General features: G+C 46.3%; 1 long non-coding RNA gene and 1 other non-coding gene across 2 annotated transcripts; both read left to right on the forward strand.

The window, feature by feature from the left end:
• Nucleotides 1-4,282: 4,282 nt before the first annotated feature.
• Nucleotides 4,283-4,401, forward strand: LOC142873807 (5S ribosomal RNA). The gene has a single exon (XR_012921780.1). It is a non-coding gene; the product is annotated as a 5S ribosomal RNA (ribosomal RNA).
• A 6,391-nt stretch (nucleotides 4,402-10,792) lies between these two features.
• On the forward strand, nucleotides 10,793-12,236 carry LOC142873775 (uncharacterized). Its single transcript, XR_012921749.1, has 3 exons — nucleotides 10,793-10,812; nucleotides 11,415-11,542; nucleotides 11,951-12,236. It is a non-coding gene; the product is annotated as an uncharacterized LOC142873775 (long non-coding RNA).
• Nucleotides 12,237-18,819: the final 6,583 nt, after the last annotated feature.

The raw sequence follows: 18,819 nt of genomic DNA on the forward strand, positions 1-18,819 counted from the left end.
TCCTCTGGGAGAAGTCTGCACCCCTGTGAGAAGGCCTCGTGGTGAAGAACCAAGGCTTCTTTCCAACAGCACCGTGGCTGGGCCATCTTGGACACAGATCCTCTAGCCCTGGTGAGGTTTCAGATGACTGCAGCTTTGGCCAGCATCTTGTTGGTAATTTCTGGAGAAACCCTGAGCCAGATCCACCTGGTTGAGTCCCAGATTCCTGACCCTCAGAAACTAAGCAACCTGTTTTAAGTCACTAAGTGTAATAACTGTGTGTTTCTGATGCTTTGACAGCCTTGCTCACCCTGGAGCGTCTGCCTCTGCCAGGGGTGGCCTGTTTGTACTAAAGATAGTGCAGGCCTTTCGTATGCAAACCAACCAATCCAGAGCCTGAGCCCCAATCACTGGCTTTGTGCCTGCTCTCAAACTCTGGGCTGCTGTCCACCTGCACTCTCACCCCAGGCCAGGTGCCAGACAAAAAGCCCACTGACATGATGCAAACTAGCCAATCCTCAGCCAGCTTACCCTGCCTGGCCTGATCCTTCCCGGGGAAACCACAATAAAGGCTCTTGCCCACTTCCCCCGCCCCCCACCCCTGCCCCTGATGCATCCTCGAGAAGCCACTGGTGGTGTTGGTGTGGTGTGTGTGCCTCTTCTCCTTGGTATCTGTGAGTGTAACAAACTACCTTTTCTTTTTTTTTGTTTTTTTTTTTTTGTTTTTTTTTTTTGAGACAGAGTCTCACTTTGTTGCCCAAGCTAGAGTGAGTGCAGTGGCGTCAGCCTAGCTCACGGCAACCTCAAATCTCAAACTCCTGGGCTCAAGCCATCCTACTGCCTCAGCCTTCCAAGTAGCTGGGACTACAGGCATGTGCCACCATGCCTGGCTAATTCTTTCTATATATATTAGTTGGCCAATTAATTTCTTTGTATTTATAGTAGAGACGGGGTCTCGCTCTTGCTCAGGCTGGTTTCGAACTCCTGACCTTGAGCAATCTGCCTGCCTTGGCCTCCCAGAGAGCTAGGATTACAGGTGTGAGCCACCACGCCTGGCCAACAAACTACCTTTTCAATGGCAGTCACCTCCTGATCTGTTGGCCCTCCGATATCTAAATACAATAAAGCCGACATTTAAAACACCATGATTTGCTGGTAATTTGTTACACACTAAACTAATCCACTTAAACACACATACAACTCTTCCTTCATACCAAATGTCATCAACACACCTAACAAAATTAACAATTATTCCTTAATATCATGGAATACCTAGGTCATCTTATAAATGTCCTCCAACTCCCTAACAATGAACAATGTCTTCACAATCGCTTTGTTGGAAAACAGGATCCAAATGAGATCTAGATCTTGCATTTGATGTTATGTATTTCAAGTCTCTTATCAAAGTAGAATTTTCAAAAAGGCAAAACATGAGAATCCTATAAAATAAGTTATTATTAAATATTTCATTACCTCATTAATGAGCGGCAGGATGGTTGAGCTGGTTCAAAGAAACTTTGAGGGACTGAATACATATAGGCAGTAGAAAATTGCTAAATTAGATTTTAAAAATCTATGTAACAATCTCTAAGGCAATAAAACTGTAAGTAACCTGAAATCATGTGCATCTCTTTCTACTAGGCAAAATTCATATTCATTGCTGTCAGAGAAGAATGGTTTGCACCACTCTCAGTTTTGGCCATTTGCTCTCAAAGATTTGTAAAATCTCAAAATCCATCTTAAATAGCTTGAAACGAAGGCGTATACTTTGGGAATGTTCAACAGTGCCCCAGCATGATATCAAAAGATTAGGACATCAAGTCATCCCTTCTCTACTTCCAAGTCTTTTTAAAATTCTTTCTTAATACTAAAAAATCTAAAACATTAAAAAACTCTAAAATAGTCTCCCCACTGGGTTGTTTATCTTATAGAATGTCCCACATTCTGGGGTTATCTGCTTGCTTCCCCCAATGGACTTCAATTAAATGTGATTTTAAAATCGATACCTAGTTGTTAAAAATAACATGTTATTAAATGGATGAAATGTTTTTTGTGTACCATTTATCAATCATTATGTAATGTTGAAATAATATTTCATTAATTTATTCATTTTAATCATTTGCCTCAAATTATAATACTTAAGATTCCTATGGGTTCTGAGAGGTAGGGGGTGTGAGCTTGGTTTTGAAGGAGTAATCCTGAGTCTTCACCAGACTGACTCTCCAACACAATTCTCCCTCCTTTTCTTCCTGGAGTCCTCAGGTGTCAGACAGATAGGATTTGTGGCAGTTTTCTTTAAAACACCGGCCTGGGGATCAAAGGGGACTTTCCTTCCCCACCTTCAAACCTCATTCCTCCTCCCCTCAGAATTTTACTAAAGATTCTGGAGCTCTGCTCTTTGTAAATACATTGGCTTAGGCCCAGGCGTGGTGGCTCATGCCTGTAATCCTAGCACTCTGGGAGGCCAAGGCGGGCGGATTGCTCAAGGTCAGGAGTTCAAAACCAGCCTGAGCAAGACCCCATCTCTACTAAAAATATAAAAAGAAATTTGCCGGGCGTGGTGGCTCACGCCTGTAATCCTAGCACTTTGGGAGGCCGAGGCGGGCGATTGCTCAAGGTCAGTTCGAAACCAGCCTGAGCGAGACCCCGTCTCTACCAAAAATAGAAATAAATTAATTGACCAACTAAAAATATATATACAAAAAATTAGCCGGGCATCGTGGTGCATGCCTGTAGTCCCAGCTACTCGGGAGGCTGAGGCAGTAGGATCGCTGAGCCCTGGAGATTGAGGTTGCTGTGAGCCAGGCTGACGCCAGGGCACTCACTCTAGCCTGGGCAACAAAGTGAGACTCTGTCTCAAAAAAAAAAAAAAAAAAAAAGAAAAGAAATTAATTGACCAAGTAAAAATAAATATACAAAAAAATTTAGCTGGGCATGGTTGCACATGCCTGTAGTCCCAGCTATTCGGGAGGCTGAGGCAGTAGGATCACTTGAGCTCAGGAGATTGAGGTTGCTGTGAGCGAGGCTGATGCCACGGCACTCACTCTAGCCTGGGCATCAAAGTAAGACTCTGTCTCAAAAAAAAAAAAAATTGGCTTTTCTGCTTGACATTCATTTCTCTCTCTCTTTTCCTTTTTAAAAGACAGGGTCTCTCTCTCTGTTGCCTGGGTTAGAATGCAATGGTATCATCATAGCTCACTGTAGCCTTGAACTCCTGAGCTCCAGTGATCCTCCTACCCCAGCCTCCAGGATAGCTGGGACTACAGGTATGCACCACTAGACCCAGCCAACCAACTTTCTTTCTTTCTTTCTTTCTTTCTTTCTTTCTTTCTTTCTTTCTTTCTTTCTTTCTTTCTTTCTTTCTTTCTTTTTCTTTCTTTCTTTCTTTCTTTCTTTCTTTCTCTTTCTTTCTTTCTTTCTTTCTTTCTTCTTTTCTTTCTTCTTTCTTTTTTCTTTCTTTTTTTTTTGTAAATATTGGGTCTCACTATGTTGCTCAGGCTGGTCTCAACTCCTGGTCTCAAGCCATCCTCCTGCCTTGGCCTCCCAAGGTGCTAGGATTATAGGTGTGAGCCACCTTGGCCAGCAACATTCATTTCTGATTTGTTCTCTCCTCTTTCAATGCCTTCAAGGTGGCTTCTTTGCCTGGTTTAGCAGAGGCAGTCATGCAGATAATTCGGGGCATTTCTTCTTGTGTCTCATTCAGGAAGAGAGTTTCCTGAAGCTAATGTGGGTTGACCCACTTGTCAGGAATATTAGATAAAAGAAGAACATTAACTTAAAAGTAGAAGTTCTCACTCTCTTTATGGGCTAACCAAAAATAACAACCTAATTCCTCAGCCTTGAATTTGAGAACCGCATACCAAATTTGACCCCAAATATCATAATATATTTCTCTACTTTTATTTTTTAAAAATTTGAAAGTATGAAAAAGTCAAAATTCAGTACAGTGACTGTGTGTGTACTCTCCCCGAGACTTAAGAAATGTCGGCATTTTGCTTCATTTGCTTTGCCTCTCTTTTTTAGGACCTGTGTGAAAATAAGTTGCAGACATCCTGTCATTGTACTACTCCTCTGCCTCCTCTGAGAATAAAACCTTCTTCAACATCACAAGGCCACTGTCACACCTACAAAAATTATCAATAATTCTCTAATATGATCTAATATTTATTTCATATTCAGATTTCCCGAATGGTCCCCCAAATGACTTTTATGGCTTTTTATAAAATCCAGGATCCAATCAGGATTCACACATTGCTTTTTTTTAAATCTCTATAGTCTTTTTTAACCTAAAATAACCTCAATAGTCTACGGCCCTACCACCCTGAACACACCCGATCTCATCTGATCTCGGAAGCTAAGCAGGGTCGGGCCTGGTTAGTACTTGGATGGGAGACCACCTGGGAATACTGGGTGCTGTAGGCTCAAAAAAAAAAACCCAATAGTGATTTTAAATATGTCCACAAATGCTTTGATTGTCCCTCATTTAAAAGATGGAACTTTCCCCTTGAGTGTGGGCTGTACTTAGTGTCTCTCTTCTAACAAGTAGAATGTGGCAAAAGTGAAAGCTTGTGCCTTCTGTGACCAGATCCTAAAAACCATGTGGCTTTCTCCGTGCTTTCTTTTGGGCCTCCTTGTAAGATATTGTTTATTGTTATTTTTAAGTTTTGGGGTAATTTGTTACTCAGCAATATATAACTGATACAGTGTCCATTTAACTCACTGCTCTACCAAATCTTCTTGAACGATTAATAGAAGTTAAGTTTAGAGGCTTGATGAGTTTCAGGTTAAACATTTTTGTGGAGAGTTTTATGGGTTGTTTGAAGAACACCATGTCATAGTATGTGACAGGAGGCACATAATGTTAGATGTTCTCCTATGAGTGGTGTTGAGTTTGACCACTTGCTTCCATTACTGAAAGTCTGATGCAACATGCTAGAGTAGATTATTCTTCAAAAACCCTCTCCTGCCCACCTGATTCCCGTAAGAGGAGTACTTTCCCCACTGTACTGACGCTGCGCCCAGCCATGTGACTTGCTTTGGCCAGTAGGATGTCACTGCATGTGACACAGGCAGGGGCTTAAAGCGCCGGTGTTTGGGCCTGCCTGCCTTCCTGTGCTTCTGCAGCGACCACAGGAGAGCTTCCCCCTGACAGCTGCCCTCCCCAAACCTGCGCCCCTGCCAGATAGCTTCATCCCCTCAAGCAGGACCGTCCAGCCAAGGCCAGCCTAGATCATCACCTGGCCTGTAGATCCGTCATAATAAATAATTGTTGATTTCCAGCAGTTCCTTTGGGGTTTTCTTTTTTGAGTTGTCTTTTCTCAGAGAGGGTGCTAGCTGACCACCACACAACACAGGCCAGCAGACCGCTGCTGGTTCCTCTGCTCAACTGTCAAAGCGGGTGGAAACCGTGTCTACTGCTTAGGGGCTGTCTTGAGCATTAAATGATGCGACTCACAGAATAAATTCCATGCAAGTGCTTAGAACAATGCCTGGTACTTGGCAAACACTCAATAAATGAATTATCACATTTGTGCTACTTTTACATTTGTGACACTCTGAAAGGTAGGAACGGGAACAGACCCGAGGTGGTGAGGGTCTGGGGCAGGGAAGGAGGGGGTTGGGGAGGGTTTCACGACAAAGGGGCACACAAGGAAGTTTTCTGGGGGAGGGTGAAATTGTTCTGTGTCCTGATTGTGGGGGTGGATACACATATCTAAACATATGTTAAAACTCACAGACTTGCACACCATAATGAAAAGTCTATCTTATGGTATGTAAATTAAAATAATGTGAAATATATTATAAAGAGACCAATATTTTAAGGTATAGACAGTAATTCCTTGACTCACTTTTTTTTCTCTAGGTATTTGCTGCCCCAAATTTTGGCAAACAAGGGAATAAATTCTGTTATCAAATTCTTTAATTTCACGAGAAACCCATGAAAGAACTATTATCCAATCATGTGGTTTCTTTCCTACTAAAAACAGCAAGGAAGTTCTTCCTGAAATTTTCACTTGGAGAGATAAGTTTTAATTTAAAATTTTGCAAGAAAGGTCACGATGTCAGAGTGAGACCACAAAGTATAGGGAAACTATATCCTTTTGGAAACAGCAAATGTCTACTGGTGCAAAGAGAGCCACAATGAACAAAGTGTCCCCATCAAAAGAGAGCAAAAGGAGAGAGCACAGTTTTGCTAATGCAAAAAGCAGGGAAATACAAAAGAGGCCAGATTGAAATTCTTCCGAGTTGGAAGCAAGCAAAGCACTAGTGAGTGTAGGATGAAAAGCAATGGCCAAACCCTTTTCAATCTCTTTTCCTTTCCTCCCTGACCAGCTTTTAGTCTCAATGGTAAAACTCCTCAGGTGTTTGAAGTGGGTGAATATTATTAGATTTTGGCATTCAAATTTAAATTTATAGGTTATCCTGAAAAACTTTGCTTTCTTATTTCAAAGGTGAAGATTCTACCCTATCACTCTGGAAAGTTTGCAAATGTCCCATCTCTTTTAAGAGAGGAAGTCTATTTTTATAGAAAAAAGACTCCATTCTGTCACTGTTTAGGATGCTGTTTGTATTTGTTATCTATTTGCTGCAGAACAAACATCCCTAAAACTTAGTGGCTTAAAACAACAACGTATTGTTTCTCCTGGTTCTGCTGGTTTCTCCAGGGCTCACTGAGGCTGGAGGGTCTAGCTGGCCCCGTGCACAGGTCTGGGGCCTTGGTACCGCTGTGAGGGAGCTTCTCTCACCAGGTGGACCCTAGGTGTTCCAAGAGATTGAAAATGGAATTTACAAATCCTCTTTAGACCTATTTCCAGAGGTTATACGACATCACGTCAGCTGCATCTTATGGGTTAAAGCAAGTCATGAGGCCATCCCAGAGTCAAGGGGTAGAGAAGTATGTCCCACCTCTTCATTTAGGGAGAAGCAGCAAAGTCACACTGCAAAGGAGTGAGGACACAGGGACACTATCCATTGGAGGCCATGATTGTAGCAATCTAACACACTATTGTTAATGATGTTTAAAGCAGATATAAACATTGATTAAGTTAGATCTTGGCTCTGAACTTGTAAACTGGATGTAATTAGGACAAAGACATATTTTGGGTCAGAAGCTCACATTCAGGCCAGCTTTAATACAGTTAATTCTTATTTTAAAACGATCAGAAATGACTTATAGATGAGTAAGAGAAACCTGACCCACTGGTTTTAATGAGGGATTTTAACCATCAACTAAGAAATGTAACACAGAATCCATGTAGCTATTTTAAAATGCATTATTATTCTCTACCTGTCGGTCAACTCTCTTTGGTTTCCTGATATCTAAACATTTCACAATGTTGTAGAATTATGAACACGCCCGTCTCCCAAGAGGATATGGGCAAATCTGAACATAAATGTGAATTAGAGCTAGAGCATGGTTAGGTTTCTGGGGCAGAAGACACAGAGAAAGACCAGGATAATCCTTGCACATGCAGCTGACACTTGGCCCCCTGTCACCACAGGCTGCTAAACCTGTCACACTCTGGCAATAAGGAGCAATGCTTGGATAGGGACCAGTGCCATGCTGACATCTGACCACCTCTGCAGACTTTGCGAATTCCAAGAAATCCTTGGGGAGGAAGTGCCATGCAGAAATATCAAGGTCAGGAAACTGCCCACACACCTGCCCCAATTATTCACCCTTGCCAAATTCTTCATGCTCTTTCCCACTTCAAATCCTTTGAACTAGCCGTTCTCCCTGACCATGAACTTGACACCCAGGGACACGTAGGTGAGTAATGAAGCTTAGGGGCATAAGAAGGGGATTGAATTCGGCATCCTGACAGTACTCCCTGACTTGCCACTCTGCAGGTCCAGACCAGATTCTCAGCCTCCGTCCGTCCTTCAGAAATGTTTTTCCTCGCCCATTCTGCTAAGTGAAGTATCTCAAGAATGGACAAACCAGCACCACATGTACTCACCAGCAAATTGGTATTAACGGATCAACACCTAAGTGGACATATAGGAGTAACATTTATCGGGTGTTGGGTGGGTGGGAGGGGGGAGGAGGGGATGGGTGTATACAACCAAACAAGTAAGATGGGCAACGTTTGGGGGATGGACACGCTTGAAGCTCTTACTCGAGGGGGGAGGGGGGCATGGGCCCCTTCAGTCAGGGCCCCTTTCTGTAAGCCCCAGCCTGTGCCTCAGCTCAGGGCCTTGATGCCACAGAAGGCACAATGCACCCTGGGAACGGGTCCTTCAGGAACTCCAGGGCTGCTGGAGAGCTTTGGTTACTTCCAGAGGAAGAGGGAAATAGCGAGAGGAAACACTGAAACAGAGAAATGAGGAAAGGAGAAAGAAAAAGGACGGTTTCCAGAGACAAAGGTTTCCTTTTCCACGCTTCTGCTTACACCAAGGTGGGCTTTAAATTGCCATTGAGAGGAGTCCAGAGAGGTTTGCAAATGTGTTGCTGGGGGTGCGTGTGCCACAGAAGACACCCTCCTGGGCAGCCACTACAGGATGGGTGCCCCTGTCAGGACAGAGAGCAAAGGCTTTGTCCCAAAGCACTTGCAAAGAACTTGCAAACCTCTTGACAAGTTCTGAGTTTTCTTCTGGATCTAATTTCTTGGAACTCAACTGGGTGAAACAATCATGCTGCTGAAGCATTTAGGGGCTGTATATGCTATAAATATCAAAGACAGTGCTATTTTTTCTCCCTGGAAAAAACCAACTGAAACCTTTATGAATCATTGTGGCTTTCCCTACTCCCTCACTACCTCCACCTTCTATGTAGCCCTGTGGACATTCTGATCTGTGCCCTCCCCTCTTTCTTACCCTCACTCGCAGACCTGTTCCCAGCTCTTCGTGGTCTCTCTCTCCTGGTGGCAGCCTCCCCCCAGACCCATCTTCAGCCTTCCTTGACTTTCCACCTCCAAGGCCACGGCTCCAGGACATGAGCTGACCATCCTGCCCAACCTCAAGTCCTTGAATGGCACCCAAGGCCCATAGGTTCAAATCCAAACTCCCTAGCATGGTGGTGAAGTTCTGCCTCAGTTTACCCTCGCAAGCTTGTCTCCCTTGACTTCCCTCCTCCTCCTCCTCTAACCACTGCCAAATACATCAAGCACTCCCACATGGCCGGGCTTTAACCCGAGTTGTTCTTTCCTCCCAGAAGGCTCTTATCCAACTAGCTGCCAAAACATAAAGTCTCTTGGAGGTGGACACAAATATTATTTCAGCTGTAAAGCTCCTCCCCAGGGCCTCCCCAGAGCCCCCAGCCCAACCAGCCTCTGCTGGATGTTCCTGTGGGTTTCTGCACTGTGTTAGGACATCTGCAATGGGTTAGAGCTGGGAGTTGGAATGTCTGCCTCCCCACTAAGAGGAGGACGTTCTCAGCGGACAGAACCCTCCCTGGGCTCTCTCTTGTTCCTTTCAGTATAGTGAGGAGGTCTCTGCATAGAAGATTCTCAGTAAACACCTGAGAGCTCATTTATCCAGTGCCACTGCAGATCTATGCAATTGCTTTTTGAACTGGCCCCACCTCCCTCTTCCCAAAATATCTAAAATTGGATCTTCGACAGTTCCTCAAAATATTAGACTTAGAGTTACCATACATGGCCCAGTAATCACTCCAAGGTATACAGCCAAAAGAACTGAAAACGTGTCCATACCAAAGTTTACACACAAATGCTCACAGCAGCATTATTCATAACAGCCAAAAAGTGGAAGCAACCCAAATGTTCATCAACTGATGAAGGGATAAATAAAAGGTGGTATGTCCATACAATGGAATATTACTTGACAATAAAAAGGAATGAAGTACTGATTGCTGCTACAACACAGATGAAACTTGAAAGTGCTAAGTGAAAGACACAAGTTACAAAAGATCACATATTATATAATTTCATTTTATGAAATGTCCAGAAAGAGAGCAGATTAGTGGTTGCCAAGGGCTGGGTAACAGAGGAGGATTACGGAGTGACTGTTAATGGGCGTGGCTTTCTTTTAACGCAGAGAAGGTGGTTCCGAACTGGATTGTGGTCATGGTTGCAAAACAGTGTGACTAAACTAACTCGCTTAATCAGCCCTTCAGATGGATGAATGGTATGGCATGTGAGCTACATGTAATCAGACTTTGAGACTGTTGGACAGTTCTCAGCCTTAGGGGGTTGTATATCATTTTTGTTCTAAGCACAAGGAAAGCACTGTGAAACAAGTCCTGGGAGGCGGGCCTGCGGACCCTCTGGGGCAGAAGCCTGGAGGCCCAGCGGCTGGGGTCCTGCACCCTGCCCAGCCTCCCTGGGGCTGCAGTCCTAGAAAGGCTGACATTCCCAAGTTCTTGGCGCCAGGGCACTCAGCTGCACCAGGAGACCCTGAAACCAAACGTCTGGACCCCAAGCCGGAACAGGGCTTTCTGGAGGGCACGGATGGCGGCCCCACCCGCTCGGCCATCTGGATTTTGTCCCTCAGGGGTGGCTGTTGACCTTTGGCTGGGGTGGGGGAGAAGAAGCGACGTACAGGCAGGCGTCTCCCGGTCCGTGGGGACAAGAAGGGCTGCGTCCTGGGTGGGCAGGATGCTCCCCAAGGGCTACCAGAGATAGCGGGTGGGGAGAGCTGGGAGGGAAACAGGGTGCACAAATGTGGGGCGCCGAGTCGGCAGGAAAGCGTCCCGACTGCCCCAGACCCCAGACCGAGATTGGCTCAGAATGAAAGGGACGGCAGGGGGTGGCGGTGGGGTGGAAGGTTCGGGAAACGACAATATTTGTACTAGGGAGGGAAGGAAACTGGAGCGTCAGCAGCAGGGGGTGGGGACGCGGGAGAGCTGGGAGAGCGCGGACTCGCGGCGGCGAGGTGGCAGGCGGGCGCGGCCCGGGCGAGGGGCGGCCCGGGCGAGGGGTGGCAGGCGGGCGCAGCCCCGGCGAGGGGCGGCCCGGGCGAGGGGTGGCAGGCGGGCGCAGCCCCGGCGAGGGGTGGCCCCGGCGGCGAGGTGGCAGGCGGGCGCGGCCCGGGCGAGGGGCGGCCCGGGCGAGGGGTGGCAGGCGGGCGCAGCCCCGGCGAGGGGTGGCCCCGGCGGCGGCGAGGTGGCAGGCGGGCGCGGCCCGGGCGAGGGGTGGCAGGCGGGCGCAGCCCCGGCGAGGGGTGGCCCCGGCGGCGGCGAGGTGGCAGGCGGGCGCGGCCCGGGCGAGGGGCGGCAGGCGGGCGCGGCGCGGGCGAGGGGCGGCGCGGGCGAGGGGCGGCGCGGGCGAGGGGCGGCCCGGGCGAGGTGGCAGGCGGGCGCGGCCCGGGCGAGGGGCGGCAGGCGGGCGCGGCGCGGGCGAGGGGCGGCGCGGGCGAGGGGCGGCGCGGGCGAGGGGCGGCCCGGGCGTGGACCGCGGTGCACAGACGCGCTGAGTGGGCGCCGCCGCGCACCGCGCGCCCGCAACTCGTCTACTCCAATGAAACCGCGTCCGCAGCTCCGCGCCGTGTCCTGGTGTCCTTCTAAATCTCATGCCAGCTGGAGGACTCGCAACGCAGAGCCAGGGAGAGGAGCACGGTCGCACCCGGGGGCCTCGCCTTGGGGATGGCTCCGCCGCCCCGCCAGGTGCCCCCTCAGCTGCCCTCGGGCGGGCGGGCGGGCGGCAGCGCCCTCCGGAGCTGGGGGACGCCAGCACGGGTGTGCCGTCGTCCTGGGCCCTCTTTCTTACGGCTCTTGTTTTGTTTTTGTATTCCAAAAATAATTTACGTTATTTATTTAAAAATACATAAACTACATCGCAATAAGTAGAATAATGGCCCTCCAAAGATGTCCACTTTTTAATTTCCAGAATCTGGAAAATATGCTCCCCCCCAAAAAAATGTGGAAGGACTTTGAAGACTTGATTAAGGATTTTTAGATGGGGGATGATCCTGGTTCGTCAGAGCGAATGCATTGTGCAGGAATGACAGAGAAGGCAGGGGGGCGGGGACGAGGAGACCGGGCGGAGGTCGCAGCTACCTGTTTGCTTTGCAGGTGGAGGAAGGGGAGCGGGTCAGGGAGTGCGGGCAGCTACCAGGAGGCGGAGAAGGCGAGAAGACAGATCCTTCCCACGAGGCCCTGAGATGGAACCCAGTCCTGTAAATACCTTGGTTTCAGCCCAGTGAAGCCCATTTCAGACTTCTGACTTCCAGAACCCTAGGAGAATAATTTGTGTTGTTTTTAGACACTAAATCCGTGGTAATGTATAGTAGCAATAGGAAACAAATAGATAAACACATGTGTTTTTAAAAAATAAGGAAAATAAATCACTTGTAATCCAGCTCCCAGAATGAACTCATGGGTTTTTGTTTTTTGGTTTTTTTTTTGAGACAGAGTCTCACTTTGTTGTCCAGGCTAGAGTGAGTGCTGTGGCGTCAGCCTAGCTCACAGCAACCTCAAACTCCTGGGCTCAAGCAATCCTGCTGCCTCAGCCTCCCGGGTAGCTGGGACTACAGGCATGCGCCACCATGCCCGGCTAATTTTTCTACATATATTAGTTGGCCAATTAATTTCTTTCTCTTTATAGTAGAGACGGGGTCTCACTCTTGCTCAGGCTGATTTCGAACTCCTGACCTTGAGCAAACCGCCTGCCTCGGCCTCCCAGAGTGCTAGGATTACAGGCATGAGCCACCTCGTCCGGCCATAACTCATGGTTTTTAATATATATAATTTAGCAGTCTGATTAGCAGAACTGATATATGATGCATTTGTAAAGGGCGAAATGTGGCCAGGCACAGTGGCAGTGGCTCACACCTGTAATCCTAGGACTCTGGGAGGCCGAGGCGGGTGGATCATTTGAGCTCAGGAGTTCGAAACCAACCTGAGCAAGAGGGAGATCCTGTCTCTACCAAAAATAGAAAGAAGTTAGTTGGACAGCTAAAAATATATAGAAAAAATTAGCTGGGCATGGTGGTGCATGCCTGCAGTCCCAGCTACTCGGGAGGCTGAAGCAGGAGGATCGCTTGAGCCCAGGAGTTTGAGGTTGCTGTGAGCTAGGCTGATGCCACAGCACTCTAGCCTGGGCAACAGAGTGAGACTCTGTCTCAAACATAAATAAATAAATAAAATAAAGGGCAAAATGCTACATAGCTAAGGCTGGTGTATTCCCACAGAGATACCCCAATGATTCCACTGGCTAAGGTGGCCTCAAAGCTCATCTGGATTTCCAAATACCATTGTCCGCTGAAAGGAATCAGGGCTCTCTGGAGAAATGGCAAATTCAGGGTTAATGTAGGAAAGGACCTGGATGAACCCAGAGCATATTATTCTGGCAGACACTGAGGAAGTGCTCAAGGAGTGATAGGAACTTGTCAAAAAGACAAATGAAAGGAAGCGAGAAGGGACTCTCATTGGCCAAATCTGGGATCGTTTGAGCAACAATGACGATAGTATTGAATTATAACCCTTCTTACTTTATTATAATCAGTCTAAAGTAAGACTCCAGGAGTACATACTGATACCGTTACAGAAATGAAAAAATAAATAAATGAGGAGAAGGGAAAGCTCTTCCTTATGGTAAAATAGCAACTAACAAATGTAGAAGAAATATCTGGGTGAGAAAATGCCATTGGAACCACCATAGTAATAATTGTGTTGGGGAGAACAGTCAATGAATGCTAAATGGTGAAGAAAGTTTGAGAAACAGGATTTGTATAGGGTCTCAAACTATCTCCTCACAGGGAGATACTTACTAGCCACAAAGGAGAAAATAGTAACTTTATAGTGGAGAAACCTGACAAACCTTAACTACGCAAGCCCAGTTAACATCACCAGTAACTACACAAATAGACATGTGCTTCTGGCATGCTGCAACAGAAGGGCACAAGAGTCCTTTCTGTGCTGCTCTTGCCAAAAGGCATAACCTGAATTCAATTGTGAGGAAATACCAAACAAATCAAATTGAGGAATGTCTTACAAAATAACTGGCCGATATCCTACAGAAATGTCAGTGTCATGAACGACAAAGAAAGGCTAAGGAACTGATCCTTATTAAAGGGGACTAAAGACGCTTGACAACTAAATGCAGTATGAATTCTGGATACTTGGACCACAAAAAAATTGGGGTTTTCTTTCATTATCAAGCATATTAGTCATACTATGATATAGATGGACCTTGAGGACATTATGCAAAGTGAAATGATCTAGTCACAAAAGGACAAATATTGTGTGATTTCATTTATATGAGGTATCAAGATTAGTCAAACTCATAGCGACAGAAAGTAGAAGAATAGTGGTTACTGGAAGCTAGGAGGAGGGGAAATGGGAAGTTAGAGTTTGATGTGTCCAGAGTTTAGATTTGGGATGAAGAGGAAGTGTTAGAGATGGATAGCTATGAAGGTTGCATAGCATTGTGAATGCAATTAATGCCACAAATTGTGCATTTAATAATTGTTAAAATGGTACATCTTAAGTTACATTTTATTACAATAAAAATATTTTTTCAAAAATCACAACTTTCAAATAAATCGACATTAACAGATGACAAAATTTGCTTAAGGTCTGTAGATTATATAATAATGGTGTGCCAAAGTTAATTTCCTCATTTTGATAAATGTACTGTGGTTATGTAAGAAAATGTTTGCTGTGTATATGTGTGTGTTTAAGAAACACACTGAAGTATTTAAGGGTAACAAGGCATCATGTCTACAATCTACTCCTAAATGGTTTAGAAAAATCAATACATACAAGTATGTATGGTTAGAGTGATGATGAAGCAAATGTGGCAAAATATGAGCATTTGGGGAACGTGGGTGAAATGTTCGTGGGAATTTGTTTAATACTATTGTTGTGGCATTATTATAAGCCTAAAATTATTTCAAAATAAACAGTTTAAAAAATACAAAGAGGGTCAACTAGCTGAAATGGGACACTCTCTGGAAGAAATATAGTGTCTCATGCCTTAGGGTCAAGATGCAGTGAGCTGTCTTGGCAGACAGGGCTTTGGGATCTCCTAAGGCAGAAGGGATAGGAACAAGAGATGCAGGGTCCCAGCCTCACTGGTGGGCCAAAAAGAGGCTGGGAGCTATTGGAAAGGAATGCAGAGATGAGCCAGATCCCAGGACACAAGGTGGGCATGGGTTTGGTTCAGGTGGGCATCCATCCAAGGAGTTCCAATGGCAAAGGGGAGGCAGAGAAGCCAGGAGGCTGATGAAGGTCTGTTCTACCAGTCCTGGTGCTGGGGTCACTGGGATGGTGCTCAAAAGCACCCTCTTCTCCCCCTACCACACACACAACATAGAAGAATCTCACCGACTTAGTGATGAGCAAAGTCAATTATGTCCACACTATATGCATCTATTCATGTAAAGCTCAAACACATGCGGAACAAATGAATGGTGACAAAACTCATATCCATCTGCACAGGGAGTGGGAATTTGGTGGCCTTCTATATCTTAATCTGGGTATTGTTTTCAATTTATCAAGATGTGCACTTACATTTTGTGCACTTTTTCCTGAATGTGTTAATCCTCCATTTAAAAAGGTTTATCCCCACCCCCACCTTGGCATACAGCACTGAGACTGCATCCATCAATAGAGATTCGATGAACCTTGTTTGTTATTTTGTTGCTAAGCAACACAGTCTAAGCTGCACAACCAAGTGACGCCAACCATTAGCAGCCGACGTGGGGGATGTGCTAAATCAAGGACCCAAGAGTGATGGCCTCTGTACAATTCCCACTCCCAGCTCCCATTTTGCTCTTGGAGGTGGGGTATGGGGGCTGGGGGGCTTCCAGCAGCACAGAACAAGCACAAGGCCTGGCCCCTCCTGGCGTGGGTTTCCGCTGCTGGGAGCCACTCGCCCCTCCTGCCTCTGCCTACTGCATCCATCACCATGGCAACCACTTCCCCAGTACTAGGGCTAAAATGAGGCTCTGTGGGTGTCTTGGCAGTGATTGGAGGTCTCCCCTGCTGTGGAATGGAGTGGCCTGATCAGGAAACTGATGAGTCACTGCAGGGAAAGACTGATGCTTGCTGGACAGGTACAGATCTGAGGCTGGTGGGCAGGTCTCAGAGTGTGGTGAAGGTTGGCTGAAGGCAGGGGCGGTCAGGACATCAACAGAAAGACCTAAGGACCAGTTAAAACTAAAACCATGTGGGAATAAAGACCACCCAGATGAGAACAAACAAAGGCTATTCAGGGCTTGCTGTGCAAAAGGAGTCGGCCACCCGCCCCTTGTGTTTGGCAGAGACTCAAAGGCAGGCAGAGGAGTGGGAAAGCTTCATAGTGGAAAAATGAAAGGCTCCTGGTGTGCCCTGATTGGAAGCAGTTGGTGGGGGACACTGCAAGTGGCTAACTAGAAGCAGGGCAGCCCATGTGACTGGGAGCCTATTTGGCTTTCTCTGGCTGGTCGTAAATTGGAAGCAGCAGCAAAGTAGCCAGGAAGCTGGTAGTTATTAAGTACTGGCCGCTTTGGGCAGATTGCTGCAGAGGTTGTGGTTTGGCTTCCTAGACTGGTTGTAGCAGATTGTGGGTCCGAGTTCTATTGTTGTATATGGTCTAGCCATTGTCTGTTTGTATATTCAGTCTCTTAGTGAATACCCAGAAGTTGGACTGGTCAAGAGAGAGGTCTCTACAATTTTATTAATAACAAAGTGGGGCACTCTGTTGTATAGGGACACAGTTTTGATGGCTACACCAGGAAGACTGGGACATGGAGCTTCTCAATAACTGGTTAAAATTTAAATGAAAAATATTGTTATGATTATGGTCAATCTCTGTTGTGGGGCACTCTGCTGTATACGGACACAGTTTTGAGGTCTACGCCAGGAAGGGTAGGACTCGGAGCTTCTGAATAACTAATTAAAATTTAAATGAAAATTTCTGTTATGATCATGGTCAATCTCTATTTGTGCAAGTGTGAACAAAAGTGTCAGAAGCCTGGACTTACGGTGGGGCAAAGAGTGGCAAGTAGGTTGACCAGAGGTAGAAACTCAGCACCTGAGGGTACCAGGGGAGCAGACATTTGCCCGCCCCAGGGAAGGGGGGATGGGCCAGTGGGCAGACTGGCCACTCCCCATAGAACTCTGTGTTTGAGGGAGGAGCAGTTCTCCAAAAGAAAGGTGGATGTTATGCTCAGTAGGAGTGGGGAGGAGGACTTCACAGACAAAAATAACATGTACACGTATTCCTATGTAGTTCTTTTTTTTCGGACAAGGTCTCACTCTGTTTCCTCAGTAGAGTGCAGAGACATCATCAGAGCTCACTGCAGCCTCAAACTCATGGGCTCAAGTGATCCTCCTGCCTCAGCCTCCCAAGTAGCTGGAGCTATAGGCATGCCTCACCACGCCCAGCTAATTTTTAAGATTTTTTGTAGAGATGGGGTCTATGTTGCTCAGGCTGGTCTTAAACTCGTGGCCTCTCCTGGCCTCAAGTGATCTCCTTCCTCAGCCTCCCAAAGTGCTGGGAATACAGGCTTAAGCCACTATGCCCAGCCTCATATGTAATTCTTAATGCAACTATAATTTTCTTTGAGGACAGGGATCGGGTCTTAGATCTGCCTAACTTGCTTATTTTGGGGCCTAACATAACATATGACACAGAATAAGTACTCAAAAGGTGTTTGATAATAATTGTCTGCTATAACAGAATATTGTAGACTGGGTGGCCTAAACATCATAGGGATACTAATCCCATCAATGGGGACTCCACCCTCATGACCTCATCTAAATACAATTACCTCCCAAAGGCCCCATCTACAAATACCATCATATCGGGGAATAGGATTTTAACATACAAATTTTGGGGGAAGGGGAACACATTCAGTCCACAGCCATAATAAAGACATGCAAGAAGATAACAAGAGAAATTCAACTTCAGAGCTTAATGATTTCCATGAACAAAGGAGATATGCCAGATAATCCCCCAAAATTCCTTTGGACTCCATATGTCTAAGATAAAAACGTTCAGGAAGAGTTTCACTTTGGAGCAAATATACAATTCCAGGTTAGAGGCCAACACAGCAGATGAAAATGTATAGTCTCTCCTCAGTCTCCATGGGAGATTGGTTTCAGGACTTCAAAAATAGCCAAATCCATGGATGCAGAACCCACGAATACAGAGGGCTGACTGTATACGTAGAGGGATTCGTCAATTAGAAAGATACTCATCTGTGGCCTAGGAAGCTGATCCTAAGAACTGTCGTAGCCTTGTGTGGCGCAGATTAAAACCCTAGGCTCAGCTACAGCTGTTGGAGTGACCAAGTTGACACCAAGTCCAACGGTGATGAATAAGGCATCTGCAAGCCTGAATACTTTCTAACCTGCTGTACTTGTTTCCTGTGGCTGCTGTAACAAGTTACTATGAACTGTGAAGCTTAAAACGACAGAAGTTTGTTCTTTCACAGTTCTGGAGTTGACAAGTCTGAAAATAAGGTGCTGGCAGGGCCACATGTCCTTCAGAGGCTCTGGGGACAATCCATTCCTTGGCTCTGTCAGCTTCTGGCACTGCTGGCTTCCCTTGGCCTCTGGCTGCATTGCTCCAGTCTCTGCCCTGTCCTCCCATTGCCTTGTCCTCCTCTGTGTGTCTCAAATCTCCCTCTGCCTCATTCTTAGAAAGACACTTGTCATTGGCTTTATGATCCACCTGGATAATAACCCAGAATGATCTCTTCATCTCAAGATCATTAATTGAATTACATCTTCGAAGATGTTTTTCCCAATAAGGTAACATTCACAGATTGTGGAGGTTAGAATATGGATATATATTTTTGGAAGGGGGCACCATTTAACCCATTACACCTAAGTGCCAAAGGCAACAACATGGAGACATTCATAGTTTACTTCTGAAAATGCATGCTGACTGTCACAGAGCTCCCATGATGTCCTAGAGCTAAGCGCATAGACTCACATGAGATATCCCAGCA

This window comes from Microcebus murinus, chromosome 11 (assembly GCF_040939455.1).
Source record: "Microcebus murinus isolate Inina chromosome 11, M.murinus_Inina_mat1.0, whole genome shotgun sequence".
Classification (NCBI taxonomy): domain Eukaryota; kingdom Metazoa; phylum Chordata; class Mammalia; order Primates; family Cheirogaleidae; genus Microcebus; species Microcebus murinus.